At 40.5% G+C, this 7,567-nt stretch overlaps 1 long non-coding RNA gene across 1 annotated transcript; it reads right to left on the reverse strand.

Moving 5' to 3' along the window:
* Positions 1–1,639: 1,639 nt before the first annotated feature.
* Positions 1,640–7,083, reverse strand: LOC146195030 (uncharacterized). Its single transcript, XR_014705527.1, has 2 exons — positions 6,838–7,083; positions 1,640–1,989 (listed from the first exon to the last, which is right to left on the reverse strand). It is a non-coding gene; the product is annotated as an uncharacterized LOC146195030 (long non-coding RNA).
* Between the last annotated feature and the right edge of the window lie 484 nt (positions 7,084–7,567).

Consider the following 7,567-nt stretch of genomic DNA (forward strand, 5'->3'; position numbering starts at 1 on the left):
TTGCAGGCGCTGAACACCGACCGACACGCAATTCTTTAAATGCATGTCAGGCATCGGGAGTCACAAAACGTCTTATCGCGACCCCGCTCATCAAAAAATATCTGCCAATAACACCTTTTCCAATCAATCAAAGAAACTAACTTGGCATTGCGAAGTTTATTGAGCGAATTCTCAACACGGGGTAGTGGATTTACGTCCTTTTTGTTACGTCATACAGTTTCCAGTAGCAACGCAAAATCAGTGCGTATCATCCTTTGTTTTTAACCAGCGTCACAGACGACGACCATGGACTTATAGACAGCTGAATAACACCATCAGTAAGCATTTTCAGAACTTCTGTCCGGATGTCCTCACTTTTTGTGGTCGAAAAGCAGTATGGTTGTTGATGAATAGTCCGGGCATCGTCACGCGTTAAGATGCGATGCTTAGTGACCGAGGTTTGCCGGGCTTTGGATGATGAGGCTAAGCACGGGGCGTAGTCAAGCAGTAATGCAAGTAAGACGCGTTGCTGACAGGTCGAAAGATCACTGCTAACATCGCTGTGGTCGAGAACACTCGGGACATTAGTGATGTCGGACGCAAAGCATTCGGAAATGTTGTTACGATTCAGCAAACACGATGGCAATAGAGCGGTAGAGGTGGTAAGATTCACTCAAGAAGTACGTGACGACAAGCTCAGAGTGACAATCGCTGAGAATAATTAAGTTTCGTGGTTCACAGATGCCATGAGAATATAAAAGTGGACGGTTGCCTTCGGCAATTATCGGCCCGTCACGTAGCTCTTCACACACAACGCTCACAAACGTGCTGGAGCGAGCGGGTAGCGAAACACTCTTGGCTAAAACTCGTAGGGCGTATGTATCGTTGGCCGTCAGTGGGGCTGGTATCCGCCTTCTTTGTTGATAAAAAGACCAGTCGCGGTCATTTATCGATGGTGGCGCCATGTACCCGCAGGAATTCCGCACCGAGAATAAAATCACGAGAACATTTTTTGGGGAACGACGCAGCTGACGATAAACGTGGACACCCCAAGCAGCACACCAGCATTGGTCCAACAACGGTTCATCACTGGAAAAGAATGGCATCAATATTGGACTGATATTGGCATTTGGGCATTTTACTACATTCTCCATTCTTGGCCCATCTTTCGTTCCAAGATTGGTCCAGTGTTCAACCAAGCTGGAGCCACCAATGTAGGCACAATATTAGACTTTCCATTCATGCACCATGATTCTTGCCAATACTGTCCAGCATTATACCATCATTGTATTACCAAAATTTGTTTAATACCAGCTATTCCATTGATGCCCCATTGTCAATGCCAATATCATACCAATGGTTAGCCATTGCAGGTGCACTGGCGACTCCATTCATGCCGCATATTGTCGATACCAATATTAATCCAATGGTTTATGGGTACACCGGCTACTCCATTCATGTGCCATTAATGATGTCAAGATTACACATTTTGTGGCACTGCCTGTGCAGGCCATAAAATGCAGCCTTTTTCATTCTAGCCATATTCGTGACAGCACATCGAACTTGCTGGGACAATAATGGCCTTTCAAATAGGAGTGGCCATATAAATTCAAATTGTCGCTCATGAGCAACCAGTAGATATTCACAAAACAGGGCATGGTTCACAAAAAGATAATATTTATTGCAATTGTTACTATAGACGGCAGTTGTTACTAGCCAGCGCTGAGGGCACACACAGCAGCAGTTAGCGGGGCAGTGGCAGGGTTGGTCAGGGCAGGGCGGGCTCTCGGGAAGTGGAAGGGGCCAGGGAGCTGGAGGGCACACTCATAGGCGTAGTGAGGGGGCTGACCCTGCAATTGCATTCACAGGTGGCATGCCTGGTTCGCCAGTGGAGGTTTCAGCATAACGCCTTTTTCTTCCACCCCCCCCTGTCACAGGAACCAGGCAGCCACCTGCGAATAAATGCGTGTGCCTCCAAATCGTCCACCCCAACTTTTTCGCAAATGGCACCTGCACAAAAACAATGAGGAAACAAAATTTACAACACTATTACGAGGCATATAAAATCGCGCGCATTATTTTAGGAAGATGTAGAAAATTCCAGGATTCATGTACCGAAATTTATGGTCAATGAGAAACACTATACTGATGAGTTCCAGATTAGTTTCAGCTGCCTTGGGTTTATTAGGATGAAAGACGCACATACTTTGCATAGCATGTGCCCTGTTGCATTTTGATCGCCTCCACAGCAATACGGCTGAGACAGCCAGTGTTTCATCCCACACTAGGAATTAGTGCTTGATTGTCGGCTGTCTCCGCATATGACTGGCGCGCTAGTTTTTTGCCGCTCCTACGCTTTCTGCGATGTGCAAACAGTTTATACTAAATATCGTTACCAAGAGAATGTTCGGCGACCATTTGCATTTTTTTTTTAAATGGCTAGATATAATATACACAAGCGATCTAATCCCACGACTGCTGCACTGGCCGCTGGTTAGCTGATATACGCTTTTGACTGGTTTTGTGGGTAGTTCACTTAAACGGGAGCTCACTTAAACGGGTAGCTCACAGGTGCATCATTTTTACACATATACTGCTTGTCCAAGCAAATTTGATCCAAGGGATAAAAAAAGAAACATTTCGGAGGCAGGCAAAGGAAACCAGATATATATTGCTGGAAGCTACCTTGAGCGCCACAGAAAAGGTTTTGTTTAGAATCCTTATTGACATTATTTACCTAAATTACTGATTAATGACTTACACAATAAATGGTGTTGCTACTTTTAAGAGTACCGGCACAATCCACGTTTGATTATTTGTGATGAAGAATCCTCACGTCTGCATTTTGAACGCCAGATACAATAGGAAGCCACGAAAATACAGAAATCTGATTCCCGGACAATACAATTGAGGACTTGGCTTGGCTCGACAGCCCTGTGTAGCGTTAGACCTACAAGTTGCCTATGGTTTCTTCGTCCGCGCCAGCACATCGTCCAACAAGACTGTATTTGTATTTTACAGCTGAAAAATACTCTTAAACTCATTTATATCCTTACCGCTTTGTAGTCATTATCCGCATTGCAAAGTTCGGCGCGCTCATTGTAACTCGAGCCTTCATGTGCGCCAAAGGGCCGACGCGAAGAAACCATCGCCAGCATATCACCCTTACTCATTCATGGGGCTAGCAATCATAGCGGCAGGTTGTTTTGTCCGCTCAAAATCATGTTGTGAGCAGCACAGTTGAGGTGCGCGAATGGGCTGGTAACGGTTTCGGTATCTACATAACACGGAATTTATCTGCAGCTGGAAAAAAAGGTACACATGAGGTTTCTAACCGCAAATATTGAAACAGGGGTTTCCGAACGTGCTCACCGACTCTGTAAGTCCTATTTGTTGTCTAAAGTGAATATTTAGTACTTGAAGCGAATAACCTCACTTCCCCACGTACAAAATAAAAATTTCCTGCGCTGTCCTAAGTGGCTGCCAGCAATGCACCACCGGTTTCCATCGTCTGTTTCTAATGGTTTATTTATAACCCTTGGCTCAAGCTATGGGGCGCAGCAGGTGTAATGTAGCTTGAATAAAACCTGCAAGAGATCATATATATGGGTAGATTTGTAAGGTTTACAAATTTCACTTACAAATTCTACAGGAATCGCGTCACTGCGGCCTTTCTTTAAAATTGACACGTAATAGCGCTATATTCGTGGCTAAAATAAAGTACTCAACGCATTAATTCAGCTTAGCAAATGCAGCTGTAACAGAAAGTGAGGGCTGGCGACACCTAAGGTGTGCCTAGCTTTCAAATTTTCTTAGATGGCACAACCGTCCGAAATATGGAATATTAAAAAAAGCCCTTGATATTGGCTTTCTCACAGCGTATTATGGGTGCCTTAGATAAGAAACATAATCGAGGTCCCATGGCCATCTTTCGTTTCCAATGAAATTCTTATATGTGGTGGGCAAATATCTAGACACAAACGAATTAACCTTAGTTTTTCAAGATACGCGTAGTTTCCTCGAAAAAAAACAATTGTATGGTATATCTCTAGAGGTAGAAAACGCTGTTTTTGCCATTTCAAAATGTTGCAAGTTTGGATACCATGATTTTGTCATCTGCTCTTTTTTACTCACTAAATATATGCAGGTTTTATATTTACAAACACTATTAGAAACCTATTTTGTTTTTGCAGTTGTGTTATTAAAAAATCGCAAACTTTTCTTCAGGAGCGATACGCTGCAAAAATATTCATTTTTAACCTTATGTACTGGCATATGATGCATTAGGTTGGTTGCACTAAATATGTTTTCACTTCCTGACGCATGTTCTTAATTCCAAGCAGTATCTGGAGCTCCAGACCACTAGGTGTGTTCTCCACAACGCATCAAAATTGCTCAGAATTCGAAAACAGCAGTAAAGAGCAAATTTGCTGCAATTCAAAAAAGATCATCTTCGATTTTCATTCAAATCCCTCTCAAAAATCTTCAGTACCTCAAAAATATCACGCACTAAAAAGTGTTGCGTTATACTGTTTAAAAATATAACATTAAATATTAAACCGAGTGCTTGTGCTGATAATGGCCAAACTCAGCCTGCATTCTTGCAAGATCCAATAATATCTTGGCACAGAAACTATTTCTCTACATTATCTAGGTTCCATTCTTTATTTCTGAAAAAATTTGAAGCTCTAGATTTGTGTGTGTATCTGCATATTATTTTGAAATTGGACAAAAGTAAGAAAATGGTAAAATAAGGTAAACTGATTAGAATTGAAAAAACGGCCGCAACATCAATTTTTATCAAAATCTGTGGAAAGAATGCAAAGTACTTTGTTAATTTGAGTCAGTAAATATATTGAATTCTGTAAAATGTAATATTAGAAATATAAAAATGCTTGTTTTTGTTCTATAGATGTGCTTATATGGCTCCCACTTATTGAATAGGCATCAAAACTTCAATTTAGTATTTGCTGAATTTAGTTACATTTTACCTTAAGTAAAATTTAAAACATTGTCAGCGCTTATACACCATTTTTCTGCTTCTGGGACAAATACTTAATATAGCTTAAAATGGTATTAATTCACTATTTCTGTCAATTTCATGGCAGAACGCAAGTGAAGGCTGAACGTTTTCTCTGTCCTGCATTCTTTTTTATTGCTAGGTGCAATAGTATTCAATCTAGGTTATTAATATATTATTCCATTTCTCAGCTTTGACCACCACTAACAATACTATATTTTTGAAGATGATTTTTCAATGTGTAATTTTTATAATTACAATCATAAGCAAATCGCTTTCCAGCATAATACTTTTGGTGGCGTTACAGAGAACACACATAGCAGCTTAGAGCTCCAAATTCTGCCTTAAATTAACAATATGACCTGCGTAATAAACACAGAATATTTTAGTGCAAACAACGCAACGCGTCACACCAATATGTAAGGTTGAACATTAACATTTTTGTAGCGCGTTGTTCTTGAAGCAAAGTTTGCGATTTTTTACTAAATCAACTGCATCAATGAAACACACTTTTAATACTTCTTATACAAGTAAACGTTACCCAAATGCGGTGAGTAAAAAACAGTGGATGACAAAATTTTACGCAACCAGCCGGCCTCCAAACGTGCAACTTTTTGAAACGACAAAAACGGCGTTTTCCAGCTTTAATGATAGGCTTTTTTTTTTTTCGAGAATACTACGCCGCATCTGGCAAACCTAAGGGTCATTCCTTTGTGTCGAGACATTAGCCCACGACATATGAAAACTTAATTAAAAAAAAATGGTCATGGCACCACGATTACCGTTCCTGTCCGAAGACATCCATATTTGTTTTCATTTCGTCTCTTCAACAGGCTGGTTTAGCCAATGCGGTGAATAAAAATATCATCGCATATATTAAAGATTTTCGCGCTATATGTTATACCTAAAGCTACCTATATTGTCACAACTGTCATGCATTATTTGTAGCTGAAACATCACAAAAGGGATTCGATTGCAAATTGTTCGCTCGTTAAATAGACGTACGAGATGACACACGTATACTTTGTAGAATACAATTTAGGAAAGAGCAGATACAAACTACAGGCGAATAATGCTATGATATGGAGCATATGTATTACTCCGGTTAACAGTAAAAAAATCAACTTTTAACATATTAATATATTCGACAAACTATTGCATGCTCACATAGGAACACAATTAATGAGCTCATCCACGCATCTAATGTCTATGGGCATTAGATGTGTGGATGACTTCGTTTTATTCCAATTCGTGCGTCACTCAAAATAATTGAACGAGAAAAAAGGTAATGTCTACACAATTTTCAGTGAGTATACCACAAATTATACTAAGGAGCTTCATATATGTCACATCACCTAGCAAGTGAAATGGGATAACAGAAGTAATCAGACTCTAACCCTGATCAGCATTTCGCTTTTGCGCCATCTTTGTAAGTTATTAGGCAGGCTTTTCCACTGATTATCCTCTTCTTTGTACCCCTGCCACCCACAAGACACAAATCTTCTGGGGGTACCGAACTGTTGGTTTTCGCACCAGTGATACAACTTAATCGATCCATTTATACGTAGAAAACACTCTCGATGCGCACCTAAAAAAAATGAAAGCATGCATGTATAAGCGAAATCATTCCCCGGCGATTTAATATGATTTGAACAATAAAATCAAAGGATCACACTCGAAGTAACAAAAAAGTGGTGGAGAGATAGGAATTGAAGCAATGAAAGGCGGTTGCTTTCTGCAAAAAGCCAATTGCAAGAGGTCCACCGTCTATAAGAATAGGCAATAAAAATAAGGCATATTTAAAGGTGCATGCAGCAGTTACAGTGATGCAGTGCTACCTTTTTTTAGGCAGGCTTTTCCGCTGATTTTCTTCTTCTTTATTGCCCTTCCAACCACAGGACACATATCTTCTGGGGGTTGTCGGTTTTCGCACCAGTGATACAACTCAATCGATCCATTTCTACGTAGAAAACGCTCCCGATGCGCATCTAAAAAAATGAAAGCATGTATGTGCAGGCTAAATCATTCACACATGATAAAACAATATGATTTGAACAATGAAATCAAATGATCACACCCAGAGCAACAAGAAAGTGGTGGAGAGATGGAAATTGAAGCAATGAAAGACGGTTGCTTACTGAACAAAGCCTATAGCAAGAGGTCCTGCGTCTATAAGAATCGGCAATAAATTAAGGCACGTTTATAGGTGCATGCAGCAGTTAAAGTGATGCAGTGTTACCTTTCTGTTTCACTGCAGTGATTGGTATAAATATTACAGCAATTGCTAGGCATCTCAGGTAACCCCATTGAAAACTTCATCCAAGGTACCGAGGAGCAGTGGCGTGTTATTTGCAGCTGTTAACGGAAAAACAGGCTATCCTATGAGTGCATGCGCATTTCCTCCTTTTTGTATACTTGAATAAAAGCGACTGAACAGTGAGTGTTGTAAGAGGTGCAGTGTCCCTAGGAATGGGGAACAAAATTAAGTTTTAGTAAACAGAGGTACAAAAAGAAGCAAATATGCCTGCAATAATAGCATGATGGCCTACCTTTTGATCAACAGCTGTA

Source organism: Amblyomma maculatum, chromosome 3 (genome assembly GCF_055883805.1).
Source record: "Amblyomma maculatum isolate TAMU_Amacu chromosome 3, ASM5588380v1, whole genome shotgun sequence".
In the NCBI taxonomy this organism is placed as follows: domain Eukaryota; kingdom Metazoa; phylum Arthropoda; class Arachnida; order Ixodida; family Ixodidae; genus Amblyomma; species Amblyomma maculatum.